General features: G+C 40.1%; 1 protein-coding gene across 6 annotated transcripts in view; it reads left to right on the plus strand.

Moving 5' to 3' along the window:
• The window catches only part of Fyn (FYN proto-oncogene, Src family tyrosine kinase), a 193,218-nt gene that overhangs the window by 37,670 nt on the left and 134,082 nt on the right, over window positions 1–21,466 (plus strand). The window contains exon 1 of one of the 6 annotated variants that reach the window (XM_063252371.1): window positions 2,814–2,832. The exons of 4 other annotated variants lie outside the window; for them this stretch is intronic. The gene's annotated coding sequence lies outside the window, so the exon portion shown is untranslated. Of the gene's footprint in view, window positions 1–2,813; window positions 2,833–12,539; window positions 12,559–21,466 lie in introns of those variants that run through there. One more of the 6 variants, XM_003466498.5, reaches the window with a different exon arrangement.

Below are 21,466 nucleotides of genomic sequence, written 5' to 3' on the forward strand. Positions count from 1 at the left end.
ACTGTTGTGGGAAGAGGGAAAGTTAATGTGCATGGACTGTAGTCACGTGGTCATCGAGGAGGCAGGGTCCGTCTTGGTAGGGATGCACATTCCCAGCTCTCTCCACTTGCAGTGGGTTTCCCCTCACCACCAGTCATCCTTAGCGTGCTACCTGGGGGGCCAGTACTGTCAGGTGTTGAAGTGTGTTGTTTTCGCATCAAACTGATGATAATGTATATTCTAAAAAAAGCTTTCAAAAGAGGTATCCACGAAGAGGCATAAAATATTTCAGAGGTTATTGTCTTCCAGACACGAGAGATTTTTCTGACAGCCATGCTTGTATGTTATAACTTCAGAAAGCTTCCACTGGTTTGATGTTGGTGTCAATTTCACTTTCTAGAGATATTGATGAGAAGTCAGAGCTATGGCTGGGATGGCTCAGCCACTTACTCTAAGAAAAGTCTACAGCATTTTAAATAGCAAATTAACTATGAGATGTCATACAGCCCTTGGTGAGCAGATTGGCTCTGTGTTTGAGTTCTAACCATCCTGACATGGAAACCTGATGTTTTTAAAAGAATTTCCAATCTTCTGGATGTAGATTTTAGTAACTTCTTTTGTTGGGCACCCCAGAAAACTGAAAATTGAACATTAAATCATCAGGAACATGTGGTGTCTGGAGGCTCAGAAGTGCAGGATTTTTTTTTAAACTTGTTATTTTTGGTCATAATAATGTTTGTCAGATTTATTTGCTCCTAGGCAAATGAGATCACTGATGGTTATGTTTTCAAAATATTTCACTCACAGTTTTTCTCTATCTGTTGACTAGTACTGTCCATTTGAAACTTTTGAGGGTGACATACATATTTGGGGAGGTAGAATTTGAAGATCTCATGTTCTATAAAAAAAAACTCGAAAAGAACCTGTGTCCCACAATTGAGCTTTCATTAGGCAAAGTCTGATCACCCATGGACTACTTCTATATTACTTAAAATGAAGATTATCAAAATTACTTAAGATTTTAGACAAGTATTTAGGTTGTTAATTAGAAAGAAAGGAGGATACCAAATTATTTATGGAATATGAGTTTAATTTTGAAGGTAAAAGGCCTGTGTGGGAAAAGCCTATGAACACAGCACCAAAAGGCTAACAGTTTTATCTAGGTTATGAGATTAGGGGCATTTTCTTCTCCATGCTTGTTAATGTGGCTATATAACTTTTATAACAAAATTAATTAAAAGGATGGACTTACGAGAGATCAATCCAAATTCAAATTACTACTCTACCACTAGCCATCTATTTGACCTTGGGCAAGCTATGTAACCATGGCATTGGCTGCCTCAGGAATGAAAAGATGTTGCACCTTCTTCCTACAATTGTTGCCAGTCCAACGAGGTCATACTCCCAGGATGCCTCTGCCATAGCCGTGTGTGGTTCCTCTGCTCCCACTTCCTCTCCTGTGGTGAAACTAGCTTCGCCCAGTACACACCCAGCAGCAGTGAGTGAGGCTCTTTTATTGTCTGGTTTCTGTTTTGTCCAGCTGTGGCCCAGCTCTAATCTCAGCAAACACTTACAGTGTCTTAGAACTTCTGTTTTAGCAGTGACAACTGATGATAATTTTGGAGAAGTGATTCATAAATACAAATGCATGGCCTCATGTGACAAGAGGGAAATTTGAAGAATTCAACTTCCTAAAAGCTCTAGAGTTTCAACTGTTCAAATCATGTAGCTGATCAACAGAAATATGCTCAATAATTTGGGAGCATTTTGGTAACTCCCGTTTCATGGAATGAAATTTATTAGATGCTTGCTAAGCAGGCTAGTGATTTTTTTTTTTGGCTCTGCCAGATTCTTTGAAGATTCTGGTACAAATCAGCCAGAATGTTCCAAGGGTTATTTGTGAACTCTTGTCAAGTTGCGCTATTAAATCCATGATGATATGAGATTAGCAATTGGTGATAAACAGGACCAGAGATGTTCATGAGACCCTAACTTGTATTGTATGTATTTCATAGTAAGCTTACTGAGGGAACCAAGAGGTGAAAATTCTTTCTGAATGGGATTAGCTATAGACTGGCAGATATACCAAGGCATCTTGCTCCTTGTACAAGGAATACCTTAGTAAGGGTTCTGAAACAGAGGCCCATGTTCATGTAAGCATTAGTCATCCTGTTGACCAAACTCAGAGCATCTGAGCTCTCCCCCATTCTTCTTGGACTCTAGTCTGTTAAATGCAGAAATGCTTTCATGGTCTAATAAGGACCAAAACCCAAGTCTCTACATTCTCAATTCATGTACTACCCTTTCTCTGCCCGCACCAGTCACTGGACCTGCTGTGCCTCTGTTTGGATCTAAGATAATAACTTTGATTCATTCATTCCTAAAGTGCTAGCATCATGAGAGGAACAGGTAATTAAACCATAGGAGACTTGTCTTAAAGGCTTCTGCAGGCGCCTTGAAGGGATGGACACTTTTCTGCTCAAAGCCATGGTTCCTGGTAGCCATGCCAGCCAAAATTGACAGGAGGCATCCCATACTGCAATGATAGGAACTAATTTGCTGTTATAGTTAATACATTGTGTCAACTTGAGAACTTTGGAAATTTAACTGACAGACTCAACAGGGAGCCTGGGTTCTTTCTTTGTAAATATCCTCATCCTGTGCAAAGAAGGGCATGGAGATTTTGTGAGTGCCACATTGGCCCTGGAAGGAGTGGGCGTGGCCTGTGTACAATATAAGGGAGAAGAGGCTTGTTTTTCTCTTTTGCTCTGGCTGCTGCCTTGAAGTCTTGCCCCAGTGCCATGCTACCCTGCCTTGGAACCAGCTGATCATGGACTGAAACCTCCAAAAACTGTAAGCTAAATAAACGTTTTTTTCCCTAATTTGGGGTGTCAGGTATTTAGTCTTAGCAAGGAGAGAAAGGTAACGAAGACACTTCCTGATAAAATGGGCTGTTAAAACAGGGGAAGAAAGCAAGGAAAACAAGTAAAAGTTACCAAGACCAGATAGGAAGAAGTGCCTCTTTATTTACAGACAATATGACAGTTTATATAAGCAAATCCTAGGGAACGTGTGAAACAACTGCTAGAAAAGACTAAATGACTTTGGTAAAGTTACAGTAACCAGACAGAATAGGAGCCAGTTGGTATGTTTCAGTATATTAGTAACCAGCAGCTGTAAGTCAATTTCAGAAACAATTCTATGTCTGACAATAACAGGAAAACAAAATATCTAGTAATAAATTGTACACAGATCAGTTGGTGTTACCTGGTGGAACCTGGTTGTTTGAGACAACTACTCAAGTACTTTTCCAAGGGAAAAAGTTATATCAATTTGCATAATTGTTGTTTACCTTCATCAAGGCATGAAGTGTGATACCATTCTATGTTAAAAAAAAAAAAAAAAAAAAAAAGCAGTACTCCTAGGGCCATTTGAATGACTTACCCAATACATCAAGCACCTTCTACCCTCTTTTTTATGTGGGATGTAGTTTTGAGTGATTGATGGAACTAAATTCTTTTTACTCACTAGGGCGGTGGTGGCGAACCTCTGGCACATGTGCAATAGTGAGCTGTTTGTTAGCAGTGAAAGCTCTAAAGGGTTCACTGTCACTCACCACTCACCACTATCAGGCAGTGGGAAAACCTACCTAATGGATTTGTACGTGCCCCAATCATTTTAATGTAATCATCTTTTTTCTAGATGGCTTCATTAAGTCCATTGTTAGGACTGTAAAACTACCTAAGAGAGACAGGAGGGCTTTTTCCGTTTTCAGAATTCAGACAGTTTTGTTAGTTGCACTGCTGTAGGTGAACAGTAATTAAGCAGGTTGGAACAATGTGCAGGGTTTATTTATAGTAACGCAGGCATCACATTTATCATCATTACTGCACAGTCTGCTTGATAACATCCTTTTGGGGGGTAATAAAAGGTCATGACTTCTTAAAAGGAGCTCCAACAACTGTTTCTGGCAGTCCTTGATCTAACTGAGTGCAGGTACTAACATGTTTGGGTTGCTTTCCTTGTGATAAGGAAGGACCGTGTGTATTAAGGTTTTTTAAGGAATCTGTACTTTCAAGAATTCAGATACACCTTTAACATTATAAATGTAAAATGCCTGAGTTAGACGTGTTTGTCAACGTCAGCATTTCTGCTATTCTTTGATTCTTCTCTTTCTCTCTGTTTCTGCTCTCTCTGTCTCTGTCTCTGTCTGTCTGTCTGTCTGTCTCTCTCTCATTTCCTGTGTGTAGAGTCACTGCAGGAGATGGTTCCCCAGAACTAGGTAGCCTTATTCCTCTGGAGGTCTGTACTTCTGTTCATTTAGCAACTTTTCCATACCTGCTGTCTGGCACCAGCGAGTCAGTAGCTCAATGAAGATACTTTGGAAACACCATTTATAAAAGTAGGGGAGAAGCAGACCAGGAGAAGCCTATGCAGGAATAAGTCCCCGGCAGCCAGGTATAGGCAGTTTCATCTTCTGCTGCAGCTGTGGAGACCAGCAGCTCCAGCTGTGCTCATCAGGGAGCCCAGAACAGTGGTCAGCTCTTCTCCATTTCCAGCATCCACCAGGCACAGGGTAGGCCTCCGGGTGTCCGATGAAGGAATTGGATTGTTGTACACTGCTTGTCTATTTCAGAGTTCCATAGACTCGTACAGCCAGCAGTGACCTTTGTGGTTATCTCTTCCACCACTGTGTTTGGCGGCAGAGTGAGCTGTAAGTCAAGGAGGCTACATGATTTGTCCAGGATCAGACAGCAATAAAATTAGCTTCTCTGTGCTTCAGGGTGTCTGTTCAGTGCTTAATAAATGCTCTAAACTTGAAATGAAGGGCCCTGTCTGTCTGCCTTCACTTTAATCAGATTAGTACTAATTATCTTTACATTTGGTACTTTTCAGGTTCTTTCATATAGGCTTTCTGGTTACATGTTACCATGAACAAATTGAACATTTGTGATTCTCCTGTGTCAGGTGAGAGTTTGGAGGCCCAGAGAGCTATCATTCAAGACCAGCCAACTGATGAGTGACATCAGTCTGGTTCTCCTGTTTCCCAGAGTGAGGAGGAGTTACAGTTGTTTTGAAAATGTGGCTACAGGCTTTGGAATTTTGCTTTCTTTTATGCAACTGTAAAGCATAGGATTTCTTATTTTCCAACAGTTCCGAAGCACACAGAACCCTTGGGATGCTCTGTGAAAAATGGATTATGTGACTAGAGGACCTGGGAAAGCCGCTTGTTAGCCTCCCTCTGAGGATTCTTAATATGCATTAGTATTTAAAGGCACTGAGAAGTCCTACTGCAAAGAAAGACTGTTTAATGTGTTCATTTTAGGTGTGAAAATACATGAGACCTAAAATTGTTCATCTTAGTCATTTTTAAATTTACATCTCAGTAGCGTTAGGTATATTCACGGTGTAATGTAACTAGGCTCCATAATTCTTTTTATCTTGCAAAACTAAAACTCTGTACTCCTTAAAAAGCTTTCTGTTCCTTCCCTCACTCAACCCACTGGTACAACCGTGCTACGTTCTGCTTGTATGATGTTGACTGTCTGGGTACCTCATATAAATATAGGATATGATATTTGCTCTTCTGTGACTGCCTTGTTTCACTAAGCATAATGTTCTCCAGAGTAATCTATATTGTAGAGTTTTTTTCCTTCTTAACGCTAAATAATACTCCCTTGAACGTAGAGACTACGTTTGTTTATCCCTTCTTCTCTTGATACCTGAGGTGGTTCCAGTGTTCAGCTGTTGCGAATGCTACTGTGAACCCGCTGTAGATAGCTGTTTGCGGTTCTTTGGATGTATACCTAGAAGTAGAATTGTCAAATCCTACAGTAATTCCATTTCTGATTTTTCGTTAACTACTATTGTTTAGCATATTTTTATGCCTAAATTTCACGTACTTATTTCACCACAGAATTCTTTTTCGCACATTATACCTTCACGTGTCCCACCGACACACAGGCTTCCAAGAAAACGCTTAGCGAAATCTTGAGCTCAGTAACAACTTCCACTTATTCTGAGGGTCCAAAAAAAACTTCAGAGTGCTAGATGGAGAGTTCAGCCATGAAGCCCAAGGGCAAGATGAGCTGCATAGTTCTAGGAACTGCAGGAGAGAAGGACCTCTTGGAGTGTACAAGAGTTCCTCAGTTTCACGCCAGCGCTGTGAACTTGGCATGGGGTAAAGAGGCTGCTGTGATGCCGAAGTCTCACTGGACAGCCTGGCACCAGCACCAGCCAGGAAAGCCATCGTGGAGGAGCTGTCCTTCCTGGGCACCAGGGTCTGGGGAGCTCGCTGATAAGCTTGTTCCCTTCTCACCCAAAGAAGAAAGATTGCTACCTAGTCAGGGCCTAATGGGCTCCTCTGCAGGTTTATTGTGTTGCATCTATCTAATTGGCCTTTAATGTAGTTCTTAAATAATTGAGGAGTAATTTTGAACACTGTAACTGTGTGTGTAGGCAAACAAAACAACAAAAAAACCCATGAATGGACTGGTCTTCTGCAGATGAAAAGAGTATATGGGGGCAAAGTCAGTAAACTGAAGAAAGAAACATACTTCTTTTACTGCAGAAAGCTGCCATCTACCCTCCAAGTTGTCGTGGTTGGTTTTTCTGCAGGACTAGTCAGGAAGTCCCAGGTACTAGGGACCCTACGGGAGGCCTGACTTGGTTCAGCAGACTGCTTAGCATCGCCTCTCTAGACACGGATCAGAAATTCAGATGGACCCGAATGGTTATAGGAACACCTAAAAGAAAATAAAATAGGGTGGTTATGGTAGCTGTAATAGGTTTTTAAAAGCCCTTTTCTTTTCTTTTCTTTTCTTTTCTTTTCTTTTCTTTTCTTTCTTTCTTTCTTTCTTTCTTTCTTTCTTTCTTTCTTTCTTTCTTTCTTTTCTTTTCTTTCTGATATTGATAAAGAGAAGAAAAATGAGGTGAGGTTGTACAACCCCAAAGAGTCTTGGACACAATCTGCAGTAGGCCACGGAGCACTCAGTTTCTTCCCCATGTGACCAACAGCAGATAATGATACCTCACATTGAGGAATGCGAATGTCATGAGCTCTCCAAAATGGTTAGATGAAAGCCACTGCCGAGGCGTAAACTATTATTATTGTACAAAGCTCTACCAGTCTGTAAATAAATGTTGTAGCTTATTTTCTCTGACTCGTTTGCTTTAAATGAGTTCCGCATTGGCCTCTCGCAGTGGCACCTCCCACCCACAGCAACTGTGTCCCCAAAATCACAGTTGTGGAGGGAGGCATGGGGATAAAGGATCCTGATAAGGGAACCCAAAAGTCTGTGTATACTCTCAAGCAAGCCACTTCCCCTCAGGAGGCCTCAGCTTTGTCATCTCTAAAGGTCCCCTGTAGCTCTATAGCTTTGTGATTTTATCAAAGAGTTCAGCTTCTAGTTGCAGATGTTTATGGAATACCTGGTGTGAGTTAGGTCCTTAGGATAAATCAATAGACAGGGTTAGGAGAGAAAAAATGAGAAGATGAGCAACACTAATACATACATCAATAGATATATAGCTACAGGATGGTGAAATGTCCTATGTGAAACAAAATATTGTGATAAGGAAAATGAAGGGTATAATTTTTAACATGTAAAAGAAGGAATGTTACCATTAATACGTTTGCTAGAAAATCAAGTACCTTATTAATAGGGAGCTATAAATCTTTCCTTTGGAAATTTTCAGGAATAGAAATCTACTCATCTCTGTGGAGTCAGGGATATTTTTGACTGAACAGAGATCCTTTTGAATGCTTTCCTTTTAAATGGCCTGGAGATTTCTGTAGAGGTAGCTCTAGAATGTATGTATTTGTGGGGTGCCCACATGTAGTCACATACATATTTAGATGTATGTATGAGTACACACATGCACAAGCGGAGACACACAGACACACATTTGTAGAAGCAGTAGAAGCCAAGATTGGAAGGATTTCGCTGCTCATGTATCTTCAAAGCAACTTTTAAAAGGCCAGCTGGTGTGCCATAATAATACAGCCCTGCCATCCTGCCATTTTACAAGACACAAAACTGAAACACAATGCTACTGACTCACCAGAGTCCCAGTGAACCAGGGATGGTCAGGGCCTAGCATCCAGCTCTGCCCATCAGTCTCCGCCTCCTGCCCCTCCACGTGTCCCTTTCACAGTGAGACGGGAGGCGCACTTGTTCTCCCCACTTCTCTCTTGCTGCGGGCTGCTTCGGCTCCCATGTTCGTATAATTAAATGGTAAAACAAGCCAACAACTGATAGAATACTTTCTCCACATCTTAAGTGTCTAGTTTCAGGTCCAATTTCACAGTGGTGGCAGATCAAAACTAAAACTACAAAAAGAAAAGGAATACAGTCTGATGATGATACTTTCCAGGTAGCAGGTGCTTTACTCATGCTTTTGAATGCCGGAGAGGGATAGCTTCTGCAGCGATCCTTCTTCACGTTCCTGTCTGTCTCCTTCCGGCTTTCCTCAGTTTATCCCCCGCCTGCCTTCCCCACCCCGATCTTTCCCAACCATGGCCCCCCGGGTTTTCGTCCTTGCCTTCTGATTTTGTATCACTAACAGGCCTGGATTCAGACCTTCCCTGAAGGGTGGGGGCAAAGGGAAGAAGCCAGAGGCAAAGCCAAAACGCGCATCAGCAGCTGGGAGGAGAGCCTGGGAACACTACTAATGTCTCCTCACACCCCTGCTTGTGGCTCTGCATGTTAGGCATTCCTCTACACTGCCTCATATAACTTAATCCTGCGGAATCCTGTGCGGTAACTATTGGAATCTTCAGTTCACTCGTGAAAAAATCTGCAGTCAGTTGAGTTCAGTAATGTGCCCAATAGGGTTTGAACCCATGTCTGTGTAGTTCTACAGACTATGCTCTTTTTCCTATAAGGTGCTACCTGTAAGTAACATAAGCTCCAGAAGCTCTCTGTCATCTCCAGTGCTAAATTATTACCCTCACTCTGGTATTCGTACTGAGTGAGTTAAATCCACTTGCAGCAATAATACTGCAGACACCCATTATAGCAAGATGGAAAAGAGAAGTGCCCCCCACCCCCACAAAAGCGTAACCTCTGTTTTGTTTCAAAACACAGAGAGTGCTGTGGGACTCTTTCTGCCTGCAATCCAGAGAGCTCCCAGCAAGTTCTGCAGAGTGCAGCTCTGACAGGTCGGAGAAGATTGCTTTCTGGCTCATGTGCTAACACTGGGCCTGACCATCTGAGGTCATGCTTACAATGCCCAGAGAGAAATACAGGAAATTTTAAGTAGTTCTTTTGTCACAAGTAGAAGATAAAGATGCTTTCTGACAAACATGTTGGTTCCTGTGTGAATTTGTGAACTTGATACAGACAAAAGCCTCAGGGGTGAAGCTGTGCAAAATGCATTTTGTGGCTGCTTAATACCATTACCAAAAGTAGTGTTAATTTGGGAAGGGAAGGTGGGGAAAGGGTTAGAAATGGAGAGACTGGCGAGGAAGAAAACCAAAGTCTTAAGTTGGCACAAGTGGAAATCCAGGGCAATGAATGAAGCAAGTCGAAACATATGAGATCGCATGAGCAGGGAAAGATGAGTGAGAGAACTCCACGGAAACTGAAGACAAGGGTCTCAAGACAGAAAATGCATCACAGAGAGACAAAGATACAGGGAGCCACAGGTAGCGATGTCACTTGATGGTGACAAGACACCATCCGGTCTCTTCTTATCAGACACCGTCAGGTCTCAGTTTGTTACACGGCTCTCCCAGATTTCAGTAGAAGGTTAGACATGGTGTTCACTGATTGTTCATTCACAGGAGTTTTCTTTCCAGTGCCTGAGACTGTATTTGCTCCCTCATGAAGAAAATCTTTGGGAAATAGAGGCACTAATACGTACCATCTTACGAGTTGCCCTTATTAAGCTCTGAAGAGCAGAGCAAAGGGGAATGAGCTTAAAAATAGACCCAGTGCAGTGACCCACCCAGCCATGTTGTTATCACGGGTGAGTCATCACCAAATGCGTTCTTCACATCTCACAATAGGTGTTTTCTGGTTTTCCGAAGTTTGCTGTGAAGAGTATTCTGAAAACCGTGTGCTCACGGAACCGTGTCAACCACTGACACATCAGCCTGACAGAGTGCTAGTCTGTTCAAAGTATTTCCCAATTAAAGATGTTATTTGACTTCCCAGTACCCTAGACCTACAACTGATGAGTTCCTGCATTTCTTGCTTTTAGTGGTGGTACGCTGAACTGATTAAAAATAGCAGTCTAATGAAATCTTGGGTGTATTGCTGTAATACAAGTCAACTCAAGTGGGGAAGTTCTTTGCTGAGAAAACTTGGTAAACTGAAAGTCAACTTGAGTGGTGTATTTTCTATGAGAACTTTTTGTCCTTTCTCATGTTTTCCTTTTAAAAATCACAGTTAATTTATGCTTCCCAACCAGACAGAAATTTTAACGCTTGTAATAGTCAGCTGAAGACTATTACGTTACCATGATATAAGAGTTTAGATTATGTGGTGCATAGAATCTTAAAAGGAATCAAAGGGGACTGCTTTTAATTCAAATATTGGATATTTTAAAAATAAAAGCAACATGTGAAAAGCTCTCATTCTTTAAAAAAATCAGGAAGAGGTATATATTTTATACTTTACTTGACTTCTCCTCAGTGCCAAACTTTTTTTAAAAAAGAGAATCAAACAGAACAAAGCGAATCAGAACAGGACAATGCAAGCAACACAGGTGGCTCTCAATGCCAAACTTACAGAAAGTGTCAATGCTAGAAGTGGCCCACCAACTTATTTTGTGTAGTCTAGTGTTTTTTAAAAATTTCAAGCCAGCATTTAAAAATCTGAACGTTTCACATTTTTTAAAGATCAGATTTATAGCTTCTCTTTAAAACTAGGATAATCTAGCCACACCTGACCCGACTTCCCACAGTCACTGCTGGGGCGGGAGTTACCTAATAACACCTGTTAATAATACCTGGTTCATCTGTGACGTGACAGCCATAGTCTCTGGCCACAAATGTTGTTGCCGTTCACAATCACAGTTACATTTAGATTTCTGAAAACGGGCAAATATTTTCCTGTATGCAGTTGGTGGCCTTAGTTTCACTTGGTTCTGGCGGACTTCTCTCAGGAATATTTCCTGTCCCGTGGCTCATTTCCCACATAACCATGTTCACCTGATGCAGTCTTATTTCCGCCGCTGCTCTCCCATTGAAACAGCCAAGCCCTGAATTTGTAATTTCTGTTTCAGTGCGGTGAGCCCTCTCTGGGCTCCTGCCCCTCCTCCTGTCCCCTGTGGTCCACCAGTGTGGTTGACCAGCACCGTCTCTGCATGGTCACCGCTGGCTCCTCCCTCCTCTGCCTTTGCTCCCACTTTTAGGTCATCTCTCTATCCCCTTTGCTGCCTCTTACTCTGCTGTGCACCTCCATTAGTTCTTTGTTTTCAGCATGCAAGCTACCTAGGTTATATTCAAAACTCAGGCTCTACAAAGGTATACAAAGTAAAAAAGCTAATGACTTGCTTTTTTAGAACCATCTTTCTTCCCCCTTGCTTTCCAAGTTAACTATGGTGATCCACTGGGTGTTTCTCTTTGCTTGTGCTTTTCCATGTTGTGGTTTGATTATGGTTTAACACAAGTAGCATTATTTTATATACACTGCTTACCTATTTTATGACCTGACAGACACTTAAATGTTGGTGTTTTTCAGCATAACTTATGTTACTTTTATGATTGTGTATATGTTTTGACTAACACCCTGAACGGAAAGGGATAGTGTGTTTTCATGCTGCCTGTCCGTCAAAGTACTGGGAGTACATATTCAGAGCGAATGAGTGGAACACTGGTGTTTGTGCTCATTCACTTAAGTCATTCTAATGTATATTACACTTATAATATTAAATGATACCATTTAAATTCAAAGTTAAATATCTCAAGCTCTGTAATAAATATACTAGTATAATTGCTGTAAGTACAGTAATATATTAATGTCACTTTCTTCATTAAGATCATCCTATTCAGAACAGAAATCTGTACGCCACTTGTTTTGGTTGAGAGAAGTATTGATAGCTAGTTGCTTTTGTTTTGTATATTTTAAATGAGTGTGTGTTTTGGCATCTTGCAAAAGCAGATAGTAGTTTGTGTGTAATTCATTCTCTGTGAAACTATCATTTTTCCTTAAAGGCACTATCAATGCACAATGGTCGCATAAACAGGACTGCCTTAAGACAACATCTCTTCAGTAAGAAAATAGTCTGGGTTTATGAAGTGAGCCTTGTCAGATACTATTTGAGTCTATGGCTGAGTGTTCTCACTCGGTATCATGCTGCTGTTAATAGCCCTGATTTAAGGGAAAACCAATGAGAACATCTATCATTTGATAGCTGTGGGATGCTATTTAAGCTTGTGTCATGGTCGCATAATGTTCGAGGGTGAACAAAATAACACTGTACAGTGAAGAAAATAGTGCTTGGATGTTTGGAATTTAACCATAAGATGTTTTGTCAGGGGTGGTGAGTTTCTTGCTGCTGAGTTGAAATGAGACTTGTAAATACTCTTAATAACTTTCTCATCACCAGACCCAGGAGGAGACACCAAGGGTGAGTGTATGGGAATATTTAAAATTTAATTTGAGCATTAAAAAATGGGGTAGTCGGGACTATTCTATTCTGAGTAACAGGCTAAAATCAGTTGATCATAAAAGTGCATATTCAAGACATGAGCTCTACTTGAGGAAATCTGAGAAGTGTGTAAACAAACACAAATTAGACAATAAGGAAACAGGAAAATGGAAACTGCAATACATGTGTCTGTAAAACTAATTAAAAGTCTGCCTGAGGGTTTGAAATTCGATTTACTGTAGTCAGGGTCATAGAGAAAGTGGTTGGAGTATTTTGTTTTACAGAGGAGTTCAGAGAGGAAAGAATATTTGATTTCAGAACTGCCTCTTCAGTAGAAGACCTAGGTGAAGACTTACAGTAAGTCTAGAGTACAGAAAGATTTACCTATTGGAATAAGAATTTGAATGATTTCAGGGAATAGAAAATAAGTAAGATGACTGTGTGTGTTCTGTTGCTTTATGTTTGCGAAATGCACTGTACTGCACAGACCTCTTTTGGAAATGTTACCTTGGGTTATCACTAAACCTTGGTGAAAACCGTAGCCATTTGAAGACTGAATCTCCAGGATTGCTGATGGCAGCCTTCCTGGATGTAGGGGATTCAGGGAGATGGGAAGGAGACCAAAGTCACTCCATGGTTTGGATCCATGACCCCAGTAGGGGAGAGAGTGGGAGGTTTGGGGGAAGAAGATGATCAAACCTACCTAAGACTGGTATGAAGAACTGCTGACAGTGATAAAGGCCAATCCCAGAGAATGAGAACACAGCAGTTCGGAAGTTGCCAGTAAACTTTTTGTAACCAAACATCTTTTTTTTTTTTTTTTTTTTTTTTTTTTTTGTTTTTTAAAGTTTTATTTTAAAGAGGGTAAAATTAAGCACAACAAAACAGACCATAAGAAAGCAATGTAGGAGACATAAATTTCAAAGCGAGACAACCAGAGATCTTCATTATCTATCATATTGTCTCTTGTTTTCTTCCAAATAGTTGTCCATATCTTCACATACAGTGAATTCATACAAAACAACATAGAATAAAACTGATTTAAACAGGATGATGAAGGCATTTTAGGTCTTCAAGACCAGACAATAGGGAAGTCAACAATGGCTGTCATAGTGTCTCTCATTCTCTTCAAAATAGCTGTCCATACTTTCACATATGTTGAAATTAAAAAAAGCAAAACAGACTAAAATCACTCTGAACAAAGAATAATAGTATGGCTGGATTTCACATCATGGCACTATGGAATCAGCACTGGGTACCTTAGTGTCTCTTTTTCTTCAAAGTGGTTGTTCGGATTTAGCTCAGCAGCATAACCAAACATCTTTTGCAGTCTGGAGAGCTTGAGAATCAGTCTGCATGGGTGGGGTGATCAGGGCAGGGTGTGGTGGGGTGCTCCAGAGGTATGGTTAGGCAGTAGAAGTAGCTGAGCCACTAAAGGGAGAAGCAAAGGTTAAGCGATACTTGTAGGTCAGGGAGCTGCCCCAGTGCTAGGATTTGGAAAACCAACAGCATAACAGCATGAGATCGTGTTCTGTGTTGTTTATTTGCCGTCTGTTGAGTTTTATATCCCTCAGGAAATAGCTGTGGCTCAAATGCAGACAGCTCTGGGTAGAAGTGGCACATGACAGCAGGGTGGGAGGAAACAGCCAGCCATGGCAGCCTCCAGGTGAAAGACTGGCTCCCGTCACTGAGCATGGAGGCAGCCTGAGGTGGCCGTGGCCTGCCTCCTGGGTCAGGTGGCCTGTGGTCCTCGAACAGTAGTCTGCTGGCTGGGAAACGTCTTGTAAATGAATGGTACCGAGGCTAAACTATAAAACAGCTGGACTAAGAACCACCACTACTGCTGAAAACACAACTCAGACTGTATCAGTAGAGTTGTCTTCAGACACAAATTTGCCTTAAAATAATAAAGACTGTTTGCGACATTAAGGCCATAATCAGCATGATCAGACCAAGGCAGCCAGCCACCCTTAGGTCTGAGGCACCACAATGCTTTGTGTGTTAGGCATATGCTGTTGCTGTCTTCAGCAACGAATTGCAAGGAAGGAAGTAGACATCTATGTTTTGTTTCTGCAGTTCTGTGTTTCTCTTAGCCTTCCCCTCTGCTGTCTCTGGGCAGAATTATTTGAGGAAAAATACAAAGCTTATTGTTGGCTTAGGGAACCCATGCATCAGCATGGCACAAGATAGATTTCAGTGCATTTCTGTAATTCAGATGGAGGGTGCCTAGAGCAATAGGCTTGCCAGTCATCAGGTCATCTGTGTTCTCTGCCATTCTCACAGTTGGCCGATTCTTCGGGGCACATGTGCGTAGACACAGCATTTGTTGGCCCTGACTCCAGCTTTTAGAGGCTGGCCAGAATCACAGCCGGGCATGGTTGTAACCAGACAGTAACCCAGTGGAGGAATCACATTGCTCTTGTTGGAATCCAAAGAGAGACGCTTTGTCATTTGCTTATCAGGGAATGCTTATATTCCCTCCTGGATTGAAAGCAAAAATTATGAGAAGTCATTAGTTATTAATACAAGCTGTCTGCTTTTAAACCCAATCCAGCATTCAAAAAAAAAGCAGTGTCCCTTTGCCAGATGATTTAAGGTCTTTGTGTATAGAGGTGACAGATGGAAATTGCCCATGGTGAATGCGCTTGGATGAATATAGGGCCCAGGAGAGCATCCTTGGGCTGTGAGACTCAGCCAGAAAGTTAACAAGCAAGGATTCAGAAGGGTTACGGTCAGAGAAAGTCAAAATAGTGAAATAGCGTGCATTGAGATTCTGTCTTTGGTATAATTGCTACCAAGGCATCTGTTGCAGCTGTTTTGAAATGGTATGCCCGTGTGCATTTTAATTTGGGCATGTTGTAGGAATAACTTGCAGAAAAGAGAACTCGTAGTATGGCAGTATTTGAAAATTCATGGACAAAAACTGTCTTAAATTTTTACCTTTTGATTGTTTTGTTACTGTCCTTCATAGCTTGGTGGTTAGGCTAAAAACTTAGCTAAGACTTCCCCAAACCAATAGAAAATATGTGGTTACCGTGTTTTAAAAAAATTCAAATCATGCAGAAAAATAAAGAAAAAATTGAAAATTTTCAATTCTGCTTATATCCAAATTCTACTTACACCGTCCTTCTGAAAATCTGCACACATACACAGAGGTAGATATATAAATGATTCATGCAATTGATATTGTACTATGTAGGCTATTCTATAATCTGACTTGATCACTTAGTAAGGGCCTAGCTCAGTGGCGTAAGTGCCTGCTTGTCAAGTACAAGGTCTTGAGTTCAATCTGAGTTACCAAAAAAAAAAAAAAAAAAAACTTGATCATTTAGTAAAACTGTACAAACTTCTTTCTGTGTTGTTGAATATAGTTTCACATAAAAGGTCTTAATACCTGCGTAAAATTCAGTTGCATGACTATTCTATTAATCCATTCATATTGTCATTCATTTACTAAATATTTTTACTCCGAGTACATAGTAGACACTAAATTCTGGGGTCTACATCAATAGACTTCTCTATCAATGAATATTTAGATTACTGCTGGTTTCTCTGTCAGAAGTAGCATGCATTGAGTAGCAGTATATGTCTGCTACATATGTCCTTGCGTACCTGTTCATTTTCTCCTTAGGTTAGGTTCCTAAGATTAGTAGCTGGTCAGTGGTTTGCAGTTTGATTGGTCCATATTTATTGCCTAATCACTGGCAAAAGTGTAAAATGGTGCTGGTTTTTCAGAGTTTTTATGGTAATATTTTAATGGTTATTTTTGCAAATATGAGAGGTGAAGAATGATATTCCCCTATTTTAACTTTTATTTCTTTGATTTTTTGCAGCTTGAAATGGAAGGTTTAACTACCAAGAAATAGTGACCCTCTATGTGATCTATGGGGTGTCATTTTCTTTTGGTTTTTATTTTATCCTTCTTGAGAGGGTAGGTTTTTTTGTTTTGTTTTTGTTTTTACTTCAGGGCCAAGTTAGAATTAGTGAGAGGCTGTCTATAAGTACCCAAATCCTCACTGAAGGGATGTGTTGTTTAGTGTACTACCTTAAACCAAGTTGGTTTTAGTACTGAGAAGCTGTTTTTAGAGATTTACATCTAATAGTTAACGGGTCTTGGGTAAGATTTACATGGTGAGTTTAATGTCTGTTTACTTTCGTACAACTTGATTAATACCATAGGTTTGAAAACTTAACAAAATCTTAGAGGCATTTAGGAGTACTTAATAAAAATATTAAAGGTAAATGCCTAGAAGTTTATTGCCTCCACTTAACTTTTCTCCTGGCTAGGTAGTGTTTATGTGTTTGTTAAAAAAAAAAACCAAAAAAATCTATTTTTTTCCTGGCCAATGTGAAATTCAGCAGTAACCCAAAGATTATGAAGTAAATTTGCCTGAGTCCCAGTTCCCCTCTCCTAAATTATTAATTGCTTTAATCTCTGCTTCCACGTCTGCAGGAATAATGGTGGAACCTTCCTTGTGATACTAGGAGATTCAAAGCATGCTACACATTTCTGGTGCTTGGTATAATCAATACTGTATTTGTTATGTTTGTAATTATAGAAAATTTTAACTGGATTAGAAGCACTCAGAAAACAATATAGTTTCATCACTGAAACTCCACTTCTCAAAGATGACCAGTGTATCTGATCTTTGGGCGACCTAATATTTTTTCCTCACTAGTTCAAGACTGAGTGTAATTGAAAGATTGGACAATTAAAACTATAAACAGTTTCTAATTCATTGTTCCTAGCTGCTACCCATTATGTAATCAACTCATACGACCATATTATCTGTTAATTGAGAAAATGTTTAAAAGTGTACAGGCTGCAGGAGGCTGCAGCACACAGCTTCTGCTCCCTAGAAGAACATAGACCGAGTCCTGCACTCTTGGAAGGTAGATGCCAGCGCAGGTGGCTGTTCTGATCTTCCTCAGCTTTCTAGGACTCTTCCAGGGCAGAACTGCATTTCATGACATAGCTGAATTTATTAAATAATTGGAATTGAAGATTTGTTTATCAAATTTAAGAGAAACCAGCTCTTCAAAGAAGGCTTCTGGGAAGTCTAATCCCATATGCAGGTCTAAATTTACCGGTTACCTGCCTCCCATGATGAGCAATCGCTCAGGAATCGGATTTTGTATACTTTTCTGAATTCAAATATTGGCTGCACTTATGCCTGTGTGTTTAACAGTCAAATTTTCACTGGCATTTCTGTTTTCAGTACAGTAGAAATTTCCCATGTGTGAATTCATTTGAGGAGAAAAAGTATTGTCCTTAATGGTATTTTCAAATTTTTTTGTTTTAGAATAAGTACACATTGTTTTGAAAGCTCAGAATAATTGGATATTTTTAAAATAGTTACTGCATTCAGTATTAATCCTTGAAAATATTCTCATTCCTGGATGAGATTCATAAATTAGGCATATATCTTCTTAATTATAATTCTATATAATATAAATGTTTATACACTGTATGTGTAAATTTTTTGTACTAGCTTTTGTCTATTTCAGGATCTTAATTATTTTCAACCTTTCATTGAAAGTGTGTTAAATTCACAGCTTTAATTATTTCTGTGTCTTTCTCAGCAAATTCCAAAAGTTTTTACTGTAGTGAAAAAAACCTATCTTTTCATGCTTCAGGTTTTACTCTGTTTTATTTATTTATTTTTTTTTGTCTTTTTCATTTTTACCGGTACCAGGGATCGAACTCATGACCGCCTGCTTATAAGGCAGGTGCTTATGCCGCTGAGCTAAATCCCCAGCCCCTCTCTGTTTTATTTTTGATGAAAGGCTGGGACATCATAAATGGAAATGGCTTTACCCTGTGACTTTATTGCTTACCTCTCTTTTGTCTATGGAATTAAAGTTTAAGTCATAAAGCCAATGCCCCTTCTAAGTTTTGTTTTTCCCACCATTTTGATGTGTTTTTAAGATTTTTCCTGGAAATACTATTGAAATGCATTATTGGCACAGGATTTTTCTTTTTACTTTTCAACTCCCTCAGAGCAAACACTGTGCTTTCTCTTTACAAAATTACTATAAATCAAGATAGCAGGGAGGGACTCCTATGTGGGGAGTTGCTGTTGTCTCCAGGGTCACCTGTGTTCTCAACTTCAGTTTGTGTTTTGTGGGGACAGATTGGAAGGAAAGGCCATCTCCCTCAAGTTCTTGGCACTTCTGCACATGAGACATTAGAAATACCAGGGCTGCCCACCCAGCCTTGTGCCACTTTCAAATTATACCTCATTCATGACACTATGGCATCCATGCAGATTTTTGTTACCACACAGTGAAAATCTCTGTAAGCGATCACTGTAAGTGATCAGTGAGTGACCTTTACTGTATCACCGATGCTTCTTGTAGACCCTGTGAGATTTGTCTACTACTGTCTATGTTTTGTAGAAAATAAAGCTGAGGCCTAGAAAGGTGAAGTCACTGATTAAAATGTGTAGCTTACTATCTGAGACTCACAGGATAGCTTTTAACTGCTACTCTCACTAACTCTCTTTTCTTCTAAGCAAATTCTGATAGAGTCAAAGTTCAAGGCAGCCCTGAGAATTCATTTGTCAGGATTTAATCCATGTTCTCTGGAGGTTACATCAAGACGAGACATCTTTTATAAATGAAGCAGATGCAGTACAATTCTCCTCTCAAGGTTAAGTTTTGTAACCCAAGTCATTTGCTTGTGTCTGGTTTTACAGAATTTTCTTGAAGCTGTTGGGTTCTCCATCAACCTCTTTCAGATCACTGCATCATAGACAATCACAAATCTAGAAGAAGAAAAATAACAAGTACTTAACTTTGAAAACACAGGTGCAAGTTTGTAGTTTGGAAATTAATTTGCAATATATTGTACCCCTGGTTTTACAACTCAGCTGCCTTTGTAGACATCTTCTGACTAAAGTTAGAAATAAACAACATAATAAATGCGCATTCAATGGTTATTTAACCAATGAATTAGTTGTATTGTTTTTGATTGTGACAAACTACAACATGCACAAGCAATCCATATACATATACATCCATATATATACATATTTAACCATATATATATATTACATATATATCATGTATAATATATACTTGACACTTAATAGAGGCCATGACTCTCTTTGTAAAAATATTTCATCTGTTCATAAATGTCTTTTATCTAAACTTCATTTTTCTGCCATTAGTTAATTCTCAAATACTATTACAAGGAGGGTGAATGACACACCCCTCATTTATAAATGAAGAATTTATAGTTGAGACTAATTAAGGATGACTAACTTACTCAAGAGTTATTAAATCCAGTGGTAGGAGACTCCTCTTTGACTGCATTTTATGCTTATAGCCTGTTCCTTGACCTTTGGAATGATACATAGCTTCCCTCCCTTATAAATAAAAAAGGGACCATTTCTGATCTCATCCTCTTTCAAGGAAGTGTGAAACTTGTGCTATATAAGCATATCTGGTTACTAGGTACACAGCTACAGTATTTCTACTCATTTATCCCTGCTTTTTTTTCTTTATACAGTTCCACAAAGTGCACACCAGACAGATGGCATGGATAAGCCACATGGGTTATTTACTGCCAGTACAGTAGATAAGACATATGCGCTAAGCCCTCTGATACTGCTCCACGGAGCCATTAACACATTCATTTAAATGAAAGAGTCCCAAGCTTTTGCTGTGGGCATTTCTGCTACACTCCCCTGAAGCATCACCATCTGCCCTGCCTCCTCCCAGAGGCCTGGCACCCGCCCCCCTGCCCAGCCAGAAACATGGCCCTGTTCTTCCAGACAGTTCCCTGATCCCTTAGACACAGAACTGATAGCAGTAGCCCTACTTTTTGCTTCAAGCAGTTTAGCTCTAAGCCTGTCTGATTTCCACCCGAGAACATAAAGCATCGTTGGGTCGTGGAATTGAAAGAGGTTGAAAACTCCATTTCTGAGCCATCTAAATGTAATAGATGTAGCATTTTTATGGGACATTGTGTTTTCGCATGTGTGTTCTCACTTGTGCCTCACAGTAGTATTTCTATGCGGACAGAGCATCATAACCCCATCTTTCTGATGGAAACAGATGAATTCTCTAGGTGTGACTCATCCGGGACATAACACAGTGAGATACTGACCCCTTGATTTCTGTCTTGCCCCATCTAGTCCTTATGCAAATAATTTTTTCATTCTGTCTTATTGGTTGTACAGATTAACAAGCTTTGTTTTAGAGGATACATGTATCCACGTAACATACTTTAATCACCCTCCTCAGTATCCCCTTCCCCTCCCCTTCCCTGTTTTCACATTTCTGAGGACTTTCATTGTGTATATTTTGCTCCACCCCCATATTTATTACCCATATCCACATTCAGCCCCATATTTATTATCCATCCTTACACCTCTTACATCTTTCTCCCCTCCTCCTTCTCTTTTCCTCTTTATCTAATAATGGTCTCCCTTCTGCTTTTTTTGAGGGTACCAGGGATCAAACTTATGACCTTGCGCTTGCCAGGCAGGCACTTTGCTGCCCAGCTGTATCCCTGAGCCCCCTTCTACTTTCTTGCTATCTTTTTACATTTCACACACTAGGGAAAGCGTGCAACATTTGTCTTTCTAAGTGTGGCAGGTCTCAAATCTTGGCTATTATGAAATGTATCAGAATAAACATGGTATACAGGTTCCCCATGGCATGCTGACTGTAGTTGTTCGGGGGCTCTATTAAAGAGTGGTATAGCTGGATCAAACGGTTGCTCTAGTTTTAGTTTTCTGAGGAGCTGCCATGTGACTTCCTTGGCAGCTGCTCTAGTTTACATTCCCACCAGCAGTGTATAGGGCTCCATTTTCCCCATGTCATTTCCAGTACGTATTGTCTTTCATATTATTTGTGATAGCCACTCTGACTGGGGTGA

The sequence above is a fragment of the Cavia porcellus genome, unplaced genomic scaffold (genome assembly GCF_034190915.1).
Source record: "Cavia porcellus strain 051 isolate PalLab524CR breed Dunkin Hartley unplaced genomic scaffold, mCavPor4.1 scaffold_7, whole genome shotgun sequence".
NCBI classification, from domain to species: Eukaryota; Metazoa; Chordata; class Mammalia; order Rodentia; family Caviidae; genus Cavia; species Cavia porcellus.